This window comes from Andrena cerasifolii, chromosome 16, assembly GCF_050908995.1.
Source record: "Andrena cerasifolii isolate SP2316 chromosome 16, iyAndCera1_principal, whole genome shotgun sequence".
NCBI lineage: Eukaryota > Metazoa > Arthropoda > Insecta > Hymenoptera > Andrenidae > Andrena > Andrena cerasifolii.
In genome coordinates, this window is record NC_135133.1 from 10,362,646 (window position 1) to 10,378,039 (window position 15,394).

A 15,394-nucleotide genomic window follows, 5' to 3' on the forward strand; every position below is an offset into this window, starting at 1 on the left:
CCATTGCCGATGTATCCGTGGGAGGAAATGTGCAAAGCATCGGGAATGGAATTACCGTGCATACGGCGGAAAATGCGGATTGAAACAGCTCCAGGCCGGTAAGAGGTCAGTGTCGAAGTCACAGTCGATTTATGCGCCGGTTGATTGAGAAGTCGGCGCCTGGAAAACGCGATCGCGCGCGTGGGTCTTCTACGCTTTTATAATGCTTCGCTTTTGCATTCCTCCGCGATCCACGTTTGACGGATACGCAGAACCATTTCTACGATTGATTGTGGCTAATAGGACCATCTCTGGACGCGTTTATGCGCATCGAAATTAATGATACTTCGATCAGACGCGAGGATGCTGGGACCACCCACAGTGAAACAAAGAGGGGCGGCGGTTTGCAGCCCCTTTTCTTTCGTGTCAGTGTTGGGGGTATATCTGCAGATAAAATATTACAATAAGATACTTATTAATATATAAATGATTTATTAGTGATTATGTCATTCTTTATGAATAAACCTTTCGCACTTGATAATACTTGTAATATCTATGGGTTCATCGAATTATTAATTAATTTAGTTCAATCGGTAATAGTTTAAATGACTTTAATGATGAAATGCAGCTTGTATTACGTGGTTATTTATTACATCCTCATTATTACTGTCTTTTTTTATTGTAATATTTTAGTCTCTGTAATTGCAATTCCTTTATTCCGATATCAGTTCTCTTGTTATATAGTATCATTCTTGCACAGATTCTCTCATCTTTTCCGGCACTATTGCTGTTGTTGGCTGTCAAGAGTTTCTCAATACATTTGAGTCAGATTTTTAGGATTCCTTGTGTTACGGATTTTCTGTAATAACAGTAGCTTCCTTTTTCAACCAAAATATGTTAAAAACATGTCCTGTCGAAGACTTAATTTTATTTAATTATAGCAATTGAATTAATCATGCATTGACAATTTCTCGCCTTGACCTTCTGAACAAATTCTTCAACTCCCATAAGTTCTTGCTGATTACCCAACAATTTGCAATAAATTGATCTTCCATGAGGTTTTTTTCCCATTGAAATTTTTCTATACTCCTATGTACCATAATTTTGCACAGAAATTTATAAAGAAATTGCGCTTCAGCCTCCCACGCGCGAATAACATTGAAATTATGAAACCTTTCAGGCCGCCGCGTCGTTAAAATACTGGCAGACAATAAGCCGCGACAGTTCCTCGTTTGAGAATTATTTTTAGAGCGTACAGGAAGATTTCCTTGAATACACTCATCTCGCCTGTTACTCGGCAGTAATCCCTTGCTCTCTTTACCGTCTTAATGAATAATGCAACGTTTCTCTCCTCGTTATTTGCTGAAGCTCGCTCCTTTTACAGCGCGTTTCACGAGGGTAAAAAAAAAAGAAAGGGAAAAGTTTGCCCCCGCACCCGACACAGTTGCAGTACGAGGGATCTCGTGAGGGATTGCAAAATTCGGACAGAATGGTCGCCACGTCGCGTGACGTGGCGTAACATTTGCGACACTCGAGCCCCACTTGTCGCGTTAACATTTCTCTCTTAATTAACGAACACACGTGCTGACATTATTTATGAATTGGAGACCATTGCTGACAATCTATATCGCGCGGGCAAAATCGTATATTCGGTTGTCAGCAGGACTGTCTCGAGAGATTAAGGTATGTCCTCGCGTGCCGTTTTATTATAGAATATATGCCACTTGGAATTTTCTATTATCTTTCGTATTTTGTCGGTTAAAAGCGCCCAGGAAAGGGAGAATGTGGTAAATCTTGGTCCAACGTTTGATGGACTTACTCGTGTCTGTGCTTCATTAAGGTAAAAACATTTCATAGCGTGGAAAAAATTAGGGAGAGTCGTGTTAAGGGGTGACAGCAGTGTAATGGCCCAAAAAGTAAAGGTATCTTTGGAAATTTATTAATAGCAAGCTACTTAATGAATCTTTTTGAAACTTTCAGAACTTTTTATTGGATATTTAAGTTATACGAATATATTTTTCTAAATTTATTTAATACAGATTTACCAACTTACAGAACCAGTAACTTAGCGCTGCAACAAAATCTGGTTGACAGTTTTCCGACGAAATGGTTCTTATAAAATCAAAAAATTGCAAAATGTTTTAGAAACTATATGCGTATGTCTATGGCGCGGCGGGTTCTATTTTGAAAATGTTGAAAAATAACAAGGGCGAACCTCTGAAAAAAATGTGAATTTTGGTTCTAGTAAATTAACCTTTCTCGTTGAAAAAGAAATAGAACGAAAAGAATACACTTAAGGCTGCCCTCTCACAAATGGTAACTTTGACAAAGTTCAAGTGCACATTCAAGTGCCCCCGAGAACATTCCCTAAATAATTCTTTAAATCATGCACCACTTGCTTCACTTTGAAATGTGTTATCTTGTTTTCAATCGCCGGTGGTATATAATATGTAGAAAGAGTTGATCGTAACTGAGGAATAAGACATTTTCGGAGCACCAAAATAGCGCAAGTTATCAACAAATTTACGTCGTTACTGGTAAGGTCGCTGAAAGAACGTTTTTTTTTTTTTACCGCGTTTGATTATCTTAAGGTCGAGGTCATTATCTAAAGGTCATTGGACGGCCTTGTTCGTTCTCGAGTTTTCTTCTTATCTGTTACTTCGCGACGGATGCGCAGCACTGTTCCAAAGTAATCAATCGCCCATCGAATCACGCTGCACGTGTCTCCTTCCTGGCAATTGCCCACACGATTTCCGGATTCAGCGATTTGGCCGTGTCTCGCTTTCGGAATCGAGGAAGATCGAAAATAAACGCGAAGTCGTTTTCTTCACTTCACGGAGCGCATACATAGGTTTCGCCAATCGAAAGTCACTTCAAAGAAACGTTTATTTCGAGCATTTCAATTATCTCTCAAAGAGATTCGTTCTGTAGCTTCATTTCTACTCAGATCTCAAATAAACCATTAACCCGTGAACCTTCTCTACATAATCGAATATAAAACAGCTCAAGTCTCAAGCAGCTCAAGTTCCTCGACCAATTATTAGCATCCAAAGTACTCGAAACGTCAAAAAGATCAAGTCGATTCGTATATGAACATCAGTTTCGCCATAATTATCGCCAAAATATTACTACGAAGCAAATTAGCGCGATACTCGAGTTTTCTTGTTCACGCTCGAGCGTTGCTCCAAGCCATCACTAGTCGCGGGAATGACGTCACGGGGAGCGTAGCGCCGCGATTGGTCGGAGGCGGCGAGACAAAGCGTCACGGTCGCGGGAGTGGGGGCTGGAGCTCTCGCGCCGCGTCGGGGCGAGTTGCCGGGTAGGGGAGGGCAGAGACGAGTGCGTGAGAGGAGGGCAAAGCTGTCTCGGCGATGTGCTATTTTCATCGGCGCGCCACCGCTGGCCCAGATTCGATGCGACCGTCGCGACGTGAACGTGATACCTACCCGACTTGTCCGCGAGCTCGCTGGGCCTCCCGGCTCGTTAGCCTTCTGCTTCGATCGTCCGCGATCCCGGTAAAGTCTCGTGGCACGCTGGCCGTGTACGGGCGTGTGTGTGCGTGTGCATCAGCCGCGAGGCTTCGAGGCACAGGTCTCCCCCGTGCCCCTTGGAATCGGCGGAAGCTCGCCGAGCGTTAAACCCCGACGTCCGTCCCCCCTGCACGGACCCGCCGCCAGTGGGTGGCCTTATATGACCCTCTCACGGAGACGCCACCCAGTGAAAGCCTCGCCGACAGGATCCACGACAGTGTGCCCAAGTGTCGCGTAAGATGTGACTTCCCGGCGTGCCGCTCTGTGCCCTCCTCACGCCGTTTGCCGACCATCAGGACCGTGCGACGCGAGTTCACTTTCTTCTACCGACCGTGTTTCGCGCCTCTGCTTCCCGAAGACGGGGAATCGAGACCAGGGAACAGGCGACAGACACCGTGGCGGTTATCCTGGTCCCATCGCTAAATGACCTTAAGGTACGCGTTTCATGGTTACCAACGCCACTTCTCTCTCTCTCTCTCTCTCTCTCTCCATCTCTCGCCCTCGTATCCCGTACTCCGTGCCGTGTCACGTGGCGACCCCGAATTTTCGCCGATTATACAGCCGAACGGCTCATTCAAGCGTCGCTGGGCGAACAGATCGCGCGCGCGTTCTTTGGCATCACGGTGGTTCAATAATGTGAACGCGTTCGGTAGCGGGACGTTATTAAACCAGTCGTGTAAATGAGAATGTAGGTTGTCGCCCGACTCTTTCTCCCCATCCTCTGCTGTCCCGGAGGCTTATAGGTTAATTCGGTGTAAATTGAAGTGTATTTGCGGTATTTTGTGCTCCTGTTTTGTGTGCTGTATCGTTTTGTCCTCGGTTCACGCAAACCTTTTACGAAAAGGAATTAAATAGGCGAGAACGGACCCCTCTGTTTAGTTTCTTTCTCAACGAGTCTCTAGACGTCTCCCCCCGCCTATTTCACGGTTCTGAAAGCGTCTGCTGTTGCATCGGGTTATTGAGCGTGCGTGATCGATCGATCGACCGATTTTCCTTTTCTTGAGCGGTGAACCACGCTCGTTACTGCTAAATGTGGGAGCAGCACGTGGGAGTATAGGTGCCAGCAGTGGTATCCTTATCCGCCATTTATCAGACCGCAGGTTACGCTAATTGGTAGAGTCCTCTGACTAAATCGTCCGCCATTTCTACTATTTTTACCGCCCGCTTCTTTCTCCCTCTCTCACTATCCAGGCACATTGAACTTACGCACGACCCGTAACGTTCCATGGCGGTTAAACAAACGCGAACATGTGTGAACAGAGTGTTCTGCTTATAAATATAGCCCAGCGTCTTCTTCTGAAATTAGACTTTTAAGAAAAAAAATTAACATTTTTTTTAAGGTTAATTTAGGGGGCTGTAAGTCTTTTATTCAACTATGGTTCAGATATTTCTGATGTGATTGTACCACGATCTCAGAATCTATGTCAATTCGCTTACATATTTGGTATTGATAGAATATGGAGCAATTAAATGTGTATTTGCTTTGGTTTGTTAATTAATAAGTAGCTTAAATTGTAAATTGTGCGTGTAACTCTGAAGGGAATAATTGAGTAATCTGTACTATCATTATTGTTAGTTTATTCGTGTGTTATGAACGTTTCATCTAACGTTAAAAGGTAATTACATTGCAAATACTTTTCATCTTCAGATACTCGCGATTTCTTACGCAATACTAAAACGAGATGACCAAATCTCGAGTCCCATCACTAGTGATGGGATCAAGCACCTCGCAAGCAGTATTAACCTTGACAAATAATAACAATGCTCTTAAATAGAGTCTTTGATATTAGCCGAATACATTCTAACCGTGCACGAGTACCTCTGGAAAGAAGAAGTCATATTCGAACTCTTTACGGGAATATCTTACATTAATGGTAGTTTAAGGGTTCAATAACTGAAATTCCATTGAAGGGTGCTCAAATATTTGGAATTCAATTGTAGAGTGCTTCAATATCTTTCGAATAGATGTTCCAATTAGTAGTAGTGGGTAACTGACTCAAGCTTGAAATAGTAAAATGGTCTTAACGTTCCTATAGAGATAATATTTGATTTACAATCTTAATTTTTTGCGTGTGTCCTTTTCTTTGCAATTCTTTTCGCTACCAAGAATATTTTTAGAAACTGCACAAGATGGTTCTATAGTACACCTGGAGTTCTCGAAACACCCAAATATTTCGTTCGAATTCGTGAACCAAAATATAATGGAGCATCTATTCTGGGTGAATAGTCGTCTATAATCATTTTTTATCTGAAATTTTCGAAAACACTCCGTCCTTAGAATAAGTAATTCTGATTAGTCAATTAATTTTCCACCAACTACAATTGTGTACTCGTGATTCAATCTTCGTTTTTACACAAGTCCCTTCCACGTTGCGTAAGAGTCTTCAAATTTAACAAACTAACACTTCCAAATCATCACGAATATATGAACGCCTTTGATGTCGCCTATCATTGCTATAAATTGGTACCTCTACGATAGCCAACAGATTGCCCGATATTATATAATAAATAGATAACACGTCGCTCGTGATTCTGAGCCTCCAAGTGTAGAAATCGTCGCGTGTATTCGACGAGGTTCAACTATCACTTCCACGTGATTCAATTCATTTGAAACTTCCACAAGCAAGTTTCAATTGCTCTTGAATTCTAACGGAGCGATACCGAGGTTTCGAGTTGGTTGATCGTGTACTCGCGCCGAACTCGATCCCATCACTAGCGTGACGCAAAATTCAATTGCATTAGAGACTGTTTGCGCAGTGTTGCGTAGTACTGCGTTAGGTACACCAAGCTGGCTACCTTGAGGCAGAACAACGAGCAACACCTGCGCAGGTTGCGCGTGGAAGTATTATAAACGTCTTGGAAATTGCGTTCCGAGCAAGTAACCTTGGCTCGCGCCAGAGTTTCTGAATTTCAGCTCGATAGTTATTTTTGAGCCGAACCAGACGTTCCTAATTGACGAGCATAGATTTTTAGTCTTTCTTTTCGCTGGATTCGTCGTTGCTAACGAAATCGTTGATGAAGTGTAGCAAACTTCTTCAGGAGAAATCTGTCCCTCTGATCTATGAGTTTCGCGCAAGAAGCGAGGAGTTTCCTGGCGTTGAGACACGAGGCGATCTTAAAATGAGCCACCGAGGACGAGCACGCGAGATTTTGAGTAATTATTTCCCCTAGTGATCGTCGTTCGATCATTGCGCCGTGACACGTGCTCCCGACGTGACCTTTGAAACTTCGCGAATAATTGTAAAAATATTGCTGGCTTGGACTATAGACGGAACAGAATTAATTGGTTGTATACGAGGTGTCTGATTTAAATGTGAGTTTTGTATTTTTTTTTTTAAGTAGGTAGGTACTTTGAATTTTGAGTTACCTAATTGTTTTCAAGTTACTGCAGTATCTGTGGAATTACTTTGGAGCTACGCCAATGTCTTTGGATTTCCTTCAGAATGACTGCAATATCTTTGGAATTCCATTGAAGAGTACTCCAATATTTGGAATTCCATTGAAGAGTACTCCAATATTTGGAATTCCATTGAAGTGTGCTTCAATATCTTTAAAATTCCATTGAAGGGTGCTTCAATATTTGGATCTCCATTAAAGGGTACTCCAATATTTAGAATTCCATTGAAGGGTGCTCCAATATTTGGATTTCCATTGAAGGGTGCTCCAATATTTGGAATACCATTGAAGAGTGCTCCGATATTTGGAATTCCATTGAAGTGTGCTTCAATATCTTTAAAATTCCATCGAAAGGTGCTCCAATATCTTTGGAATTCCATTGAAGGGTGCTCCAATATTTGGATTTCCACTGAAGAGTACTGCAATATCTGAAATTTCTGTGAATGGTACTCCAATATCTGAAATTTCCTTGAAAGATACTCCAGTATCTTGATCTTCCTTGAAAGGTGCTGCATGATCTAGAATTCTTTAGTCACTACTCAAATATCTCTTGAATTCCACTGCAACTACTCCAATATCATCCAAATTCATTCGCAACGACCACAATATCTTCGTTCCTTCATTTTTTACGAGTAACTCAAGCTTTACCTAGCTACTCAAATTATTGCTCAAAGGACTGAATATTCAACTTAATTCAACAAATCGAGTCTCTCGCAATCCACTCTCAATTCCACTTGCCTGCAAGTTTGCATAAAGAATTAAAAGGGTGGAATTAGTCAAAAGGTATGGTTAGGAATCAGAGATGTATACATGTGCTGACCAATTGATTTTGTTCATACGGTAGCCGTGCTTCTATGACCGAGAAATGTTTCAAATTCTTCGAATCAATCGAACAGGCTTACTGCTGCAAACTGGTTCGCGGCGTTTCTTGCTACCTTCCTACGACGTTCGATGACATAATTCCTTTAGAGTTAGATCGGAGGAAATGATCTACAGGGGTAGTTGAAATTCTTGCGTCTGAGTAATCCTTCTTCATACATCTTTTGCAGAAGTTCAAACTGAATTCGTAGAAGCCTAAATATTTTAATTTTCAACTTCCACCACGTGTCCTATACGATGTAGAATGTAAGTTTTCCTTAACCCATTAACAGCTGTCGCATAAACGCAACATTAAATTTTCATTCATTTTTTTAATTAGTGCAAATGCAATGAAAACTCTAGACTTTTTATTTTAATGCTTGGCCAGTAATGGGTTAAAGCGAATTTAGTGAGCAAAAATGGCCTAATCAGTTCAATTAGTCGTTAGTAGACACCATCCCAGTTATTAATTGTATCGATCTATTCGAACGATATATTTATCTACTCCTCAACACATATTACATACTGCAATACAAATAAAATACAATTAAAATCTGTACGAAGCAGTAATATATCTCATAAGAAGGCAGTATATACTATAGTCTCTCCAAGAATTTCAAAACATATTCCAAATGGAACAAACTAGTCGTAACATAAATCTATCAATCTTTCTGTGAATTTTATTTATAATGTTACTTTACAATAAGAAACAAAGAAAACAACAAAATTAAAATAAAAAAAAGTATTCATCTTCCACCTTAACATACCACATATCTCAATCTTCATACTAATCTCAAACAAACTAAAGAAAAGAAAAGTCCCATTATAGGGAACAAAAAAACAACAAAAAGTCACAGAAAAACATTCATTCAGTATTTCAATATTTTCTAACCCAGGATTATCCGGGACACTTAAAAAGAATCCCCTTGAAAGAGCGAAGAAAAAGTTGTTTTTTCACATTATCATATAATATAAAATCGCTGAACTAGCGAGACGTGACGGAGGCAGAGCAAAGCTCAGAGTCCTGGTGTGTACTTATTTATAGATCGAAGGGTGAAGACGCGGCATGCTCAGCAAACACGTGCTTTCCGAATAAATATAGCGCATTCCAAATGTCAGGATCACGTGCACGCGTGGTCGCCGCGCACCCGAGTATGCATTTCTCGGAAAACGACACGGAGCCCGCTTGTTTGCTCCACCAACATTGTAATTTTATCGGTTAGACGAGGCGGAGCGTGTTCGCCGGGATCACGAGACTCTGGAAAATTGATTAGATCCATCCGATCGATCGAGCTCAGCAAACATTCCACCCGACACATTAACTTGCCCGTTGCATCGAACTTGCAGGATATTATTTCCCACGGGATACGAGCTCCTTTCATTTCGAATTTAACAAAGGATTTCAATCCACTTTTTAACTTAACTCCTTGCACCGTAATTTGCTCCTCCGCCAATCTTTCGGCCAGTGCTGTACTTGTTAATCCTTTTGGTGCTGGCAATTTGAACGCTCGGCGTATGGCACGTGCGGGATTCCTGTAATAGCATCTCTTAAACATAGTCGCTGAACGCCCATGGGCGGCTCCCGCACACCGTGTATGCACTGAACGAATGGTTAAATATTGAACTTCCGAATACAGGGATAAGTATGAGTAAATATAGCTGAAACACTAGTTGCGAGCCTCAGTGACTTGTGTGAAAAGGACCTTAAGCTTTACGAATTTTATTATGTTGCAACAGGGTGTAATTGAATATCTTTTCTTGATTCGGTAAATTATTTCGCAGATCATTTTCTGGTGGTATTAGAATATTTTAATTCATGCAAGTTTGAGCCATGAATTGCTTAAAAATTTATTTCATATTCTTCTAAGCGATAGAGATACTTTGCTGAAAATTAGTTGCCCTTCATTTAACAAATATATATCCCAGATACAAGTAACATTGGGTAGGTACCACTATTAGTATATTAATTTGATAGGTAAAGAGAGATTCCAAAAAATCTCCTCAAAGAAAAGCACATTAAATTCGATTCTAAATTACCAGTAAAATGACTAACATATTTCACTAAAAATAACAATTACTCAACACCTAATCTACTTGCTACAACCTGACAACTACCACCCAAAACCTGAGAAAACATGATCATCGTTTAAAGCATCTCCAAAAGTACGTTTTTACTTAGTAATCACCAAGCGCTATAATTATTTGCACGTTCCTTCATGGAAAATCGTTACAGGAGCATATCTACTTGACCGTGTGTGAGGACATACAAAAAATCGATGTCAAACCTTGAAACTAATCGTTCTTATATCGCGCGTGCATTTCTGCCGGTGTAATTTTTCTCTAACGGCTGTATCTTCGCCGCTGGCTTATCTGGAGGGAATCGAGGAAGGAACGGAGCGAGCCACGACTGAACCAATATTTTACCACGGTCGAGAGGATTTACGAGCTCTGAAAAGCGCGGGATAAAAGTTGGAGAGACGTTCGTTTGATTTATCGCGGCTCGAATTCGTCACGGTCACGATCAGCATTGCGTAATGAATTATGAAATTAATAGAGAAACGCCGCCTCTGCCCTGCGTGCCCTATTGATTGCCCCGTCGACGTTCCGGGGATGAGAGAAGGCGGCAAATAAAGAAATAATGCGGGCATTCGCAATTCAATGGGTCCTCCTTATTAACCTGTTAGTCGTCGTTTAATAAAACTCTCGCAACGAGTGTTAGGTTCGATGCGTTAGATCAAAAGCTTTCATTATTACAAGATCGCAATAAGGGTGAGTGGAAAATTGGGCAAAATGTAGTTAAAATATCTAACTAGTTTTTATCGCGTTCAAATGCTTAAGCCGAAGATATTCTATCTTGATCAGTTCAAGTGAATGAAATTGAAATTACAATAATAGTGGCACTAGGAAAAGTTTATTTTATACTAGAATTGAGACTTGTCGAATTTTATTTTAGTGCGGCTTACAGAGATGTAGCGTTGTAAAAATAACAACAGGAAAAGTCGATAGTGTCCTGTAGTCAAGATTTCGGGGACGTTTCGGTATAGTTTTTGGACATTAGTGTAATACTTTGACGACACTATGGCCTTTAGTTCGATTCTACTTTTGGTATAATGTCAAGGGGCGAGAAACACACACTGGCAACACTTCTTTATGTTTCTCTCAATATTAGACAAGATTTTTACAGAAATGAAAATGCTATTGGGTGAAAAAAGAACCAACGCTCGTATTAGAGTTAAAGGAATGAGAACATCATCGGGTAAAAAAAAAATCCGTGTTCCTTATTAGGGTTAAGGGTACCCTCCCACTAACTCACTTCAAAATTAGGTTATTTTTAGAATTTTATTAAAAAAGAAAAAGTAAACATCATTATATTAAAAAACTTTTTAGGCTGTATTTGTACATCATTGAACGTAATAAAAAAGAATTGCATATTGTAATCTAATGCTGCTGTCTGGTGGCTGTGACTCTCCTGGTGTCCAGCTCTATAATAGCTTGCGAGGATTACGATTTGGTGGTTTGTACCCCCAAGAATATTCCTTCACACGCAGTTACAGTGGGTCTCGGGTTAATCACTCTACCTCTGCACGGAGTCGTACGAGATTTCTGGTGTACCTACTGTATTTAAATGCTTAGGGAGCTAAATTTTTTTGGTAACATTAACGACATTTGCTTCCTACGGTAAATCCCACTTGTTCAGCAAGCTGAAAATTTCCTCTTCGTCGTAGGTGTTTTCCTCTCCGCGCTGCTCGATAAATTCTTCCCGGCGACGATACTCGCGATGGCCCTTGACCCGCGATTTCTCTTGTCTGGCGTTTATTGTTCGCCTAGTCTCTCGATAATTAACAATGAATTTCCTTGTTTCGTTTGCATGGTGGTCACAGGGGTCGGAGGTTTTGCAACTTTCTCGAACGAGATGGCTGCACACGATTCAGCGCTGAGCATTCAGCTTTTGCCCCTTTGTTCCTGTAAAATTGAAGAATTTGACATTGGAGCGACCAATATACCCTCGCGCATGGTACTTTCTGCGTCGATGCCGTCTTTCAGAAAATTATTTCGAGTGACACGTCAATCGTAGATCAATTCCACCCAGGAAAAGATTATTTTTTAAACCATTTCGAGTAAGGTATTAATCTGAAATCAATACCATTCTCAAAAAAATTACTTCTCCATTCATTTTCAGTAACAGATCACTGTTGCCCTCGGGATATTCATTCTATTATTTATTTTAAATAATAAATCGATCGGGGTTGAATATTGGTAATCATCAGTCATGAAATATGACTAAGTATTCTCAATATTACTTTCCCGAGGCAGAATAATGCAACCAAGTTCTAGTCCAGCGAGGAAAATTTTAAGTAAAGAAAGTACAGTTCTAAAAGGCAGAATGGTGTCAGCATGTCAGACGGGAAACTTGAATTACTAGTTGAAGAAGCGTCGTTGCTATAAATGTTGGTGTTTAAGCGATTACCCTTGCCTGAGACCAACACTGCCCTTGTCATTGGTAGGCGATGCACTCGACAATGTCACCAGTGCGAATTATCTCGTGACGTAACAGCGGAGATATTTTTCTTTCGCTGTGTGTCCGCTGTTGCGACTCGCTTTGCTCCGCCGATGCCTCGTGCCAAATTATTCCGCTGCCAATTTGAGGACCGATAGTAGCGAGGTTTTTATTAAAGCATCGCAATGCTCTTGACGAGCTGAGATTGCAGAATGACGTGTTTAAATACAAACACTTAAACAGTAGGTAATTTTTCCTGAAAAACACCGATGCGTGTTTCAGAAGAAGCTGTCGACAGAGACAGGTGCAAATGGCGGGAAAGAAGATTCCTTATAGATTATATTTACCTTTGTGGTGTGGTAAAAAATTCTTATAATTAGTTTGAATAATGAGAAAAATAATTGATGCCCGAGAATCTGTCTTTGGAGTTTGAGATTAAAATAGGAGCATAAAGTTGGGCAAAATGGAGGGAAGTATTTTGTAATATATTCTTAGAGTCTAAGTTTTGGTACCGAAAAAAGATTACAAATTCGTTTAACATTCTGTATAATGTCTGTATAAGGGGTCGTCCTTAAATTACTAAAGGGTAATCTTGGCAATTTCTTACCCCCTCCCATTCCCAGTATAAAAATTTGTACGGTTTTATATTCCAATTATTAAAATTCTTTTAAAGGTTTATATAATTCAACTTATATTATGTAATTCGCTACCTGACTCCCTCTCTCTCCTCTGCAAGAAAACGTAAAAAATTCGCGACTATCTCCCCTCCCTCAAGAAGCCTTACGTAATTTAGGAACTACCCCTAAACAAATAAAGAAATGTGTGAATGGCATGGTAAATATAGAAATTCTCCAGGATTTAGTTTTTTTTTTTTTCATAAAATTTAGAGTCCAAAAATTGAGAATCAATTAGCATAGCAGAGTGCAGTGTAGAAATAATTTATTCAAGAATTCTGGAATGCGGAATTTTTTAATTTTCAATGTTCGACAAATAAAGTTCGACGATCTGCGAACGCGGAAGTTATTTTTAACCGAATGAATTGTTAGCGGCGCTCCTCTGCGGGGGATAATTCCACAATTACTAGGTTAAACAAAATTTAAGAGGCAAACACACGCGTAATACGTCTATACTCACAGGTTCGTTGGTGCAGCTTAAAATATCGTTGCAAAAACAACGTCGTGGAGATAAAGTGCAGCACCCACTGACAGCTTAAGCAACCGTAATTAAAATTCTGTTTACCATCCCGCCATCGAATGTAGGTCGAACTTATGCGGTTTTTCTTCGGTTTATCAAGTGACTTAAACGACATGAATCAGCACGAATGTGTTTTAGCAAAGTCACTGGCAAATACGGTATGTTTGGAGAAATTTACAAAATTTCTCGATTGTCTGCTTTAGAAAGTTTCTCGGAACGGTTGCGCCTAATTCGTTTGTTCAACTCCGCGCCTATTATTCGCTGATCGATAGAACAAATATGTGACGTCGATCCATCATCGACAAAGCTATCTCCCCCCCCCCCCCAAGATTAAAGGAGAAAGCCAAAATCGTTTAGTGATATCGGCATGTAACTTGAATTTAAAGTTTCATGTGCTTGTGAAGCATATATAGAGTTCAGAATGTTAGGTCTGTAATTAATTAGAACTTCTCTAAACGATGAATATTGTTATGCTTTCAAAGAAAGTTAAATTCAAGGCTTAGGGCTATTTTACACGAGACATTTTTTATGACTGGTGCTCCAGGTACATATTATATCTTCTACTCAGTCCTCCCCTTATTAAATACAGAACTTTGAAATAGATAACATCAATAATCCATTTAATTCTACGAATTCCTCCACTTTTACAAATTTTAATAATACCAATATGTAAGTTGCATTTTAACTTTGATGTGTCTGAAAGGCATAGGTCCTAGTGCACAGGGTTAAATTCTAGAGCCATGATAGGTACACATTATTTCTCATATAAGTAGGTACAAATTTTTACAGAAACTTGTATTTAATGATTAAGCAGTAAATTACAAATGCGGAATTATTTATTATTTTACGCCGCACGGTTAGCATACCAAACACACTATTCACACGCCAACTCTTATATACTCACTCAAATTCACAAATTAACATTTAACGAATTATAATATTTATACAATTTTCAATCATCATCATCATCCATTATTATTATTAATATTATTATTATACTTCTGATACTTCTACGTAAAAGTACCACCCCTCACACAACACTAAATGGCTAAATCAAGCACATGATATTATCATGTGATCAAATAATGGAGACAAGGCGATCACTTGATCGTGCTATCATTTATTTTTCCATTGGGGTACAAAGGGTTAAGTGTCAGCTGCCATTTCGACGGTCCCAGAAGCTTCGCTCAGTCACAAGACTGATCGGTGCCAGAAAGTTCGTGACTAACGAAAACCCACCCAGGAGAGTGAAGAAAGGAGGAATTAATCATCGGGAACTTTTCACTACTATATTTAGCTTGCAACTTTATCAACGCCGCGGAGAGAGATTGGTTATCGGCGTGTTGGCTTGCTGAATTTAATTCCTCGGAGCCGCGATCAAAAGCGACCCACGATGACTTTTTCAGCCGTTTAATCGTTAAAATTCTTGGTCAGCCGACCCGTCGACCGCGGGACGCGCTTAACCACTTTGCTGCCCGCCACTTTTTCATATCGGAGACCGAGGAAAAAGTTCGCATTCATGTGCGGTCTGCGTGACCTTGTTTGCAAGTTAGAGCCGGCTGTGTAGTTTAATGATAATACCTGGAATCTAAAGACGCGAATAGACGGGTGAAAAGAGATCTAGATACAATGGGGGGATCAATATCCAGGCATTCGAAGGGTTGCATGAAAATTGCAAGTTGATACGTTGAAGCAAGCGTCCATTGCGCGGAGGCAGGATTTAATGGGGGTGTAAATTTGGATTCAAATTAGGGGCAAAAAAAAATACATATGGGTTGAATCTATAACCTCGTCCTTTTTGAAGTCGGTTAATAAAGGAGCAGGCTCTTGATCATGCCATAAAGATAGGTTATCAAGCAGTTCTTGTTTTATAAGCGACATCGAATGCAAGCTTATGGAAAAGACTCTTTTCACACCAGATCACTTTGTTGACTCAAGA

General features: G+C 40.3%; 1 protein-coding gene and 1 long non-coding RNA gene across 4 annotated transcripts in view; one reads left to right on the forward strand and one right to left on the reverse strand.

Moving 5' to 3' along the window:
• LOC143377575 (uncharacterized) overlaps nucleotides 1–15,394 on the reverse strand; it is a 186,689-nt gene that overhangs the window by 148,094 nt on the left and 23,201 nt on the right. The window lies entirely within an intron of this gene.
• LOC143377947 (PRL-1 phosphatase-like) overlaps nucleotides 1–15,394 on the forward strand; it is a 63,518-nt gene that overhangs the window by 35,270 nt on the left and 12,854 nt on the right. The window contains exon 1 of one of the 3 annotated variants that reach the window (XM_076829776.1): nucleotides 3,377–3,943. The exons of the other annotated variants lie outside the window; for them this stretch is intronic. The gene's annotated coding sequence lies outside the window, so the exon portion shown is untranslated. Of the gene's footprint in view, nucleotides 1–3,376; nucleotides 3,944–15,394 lie in introns of those variants that run through there. 3 annotated transcript variants of the gene reach the window in all.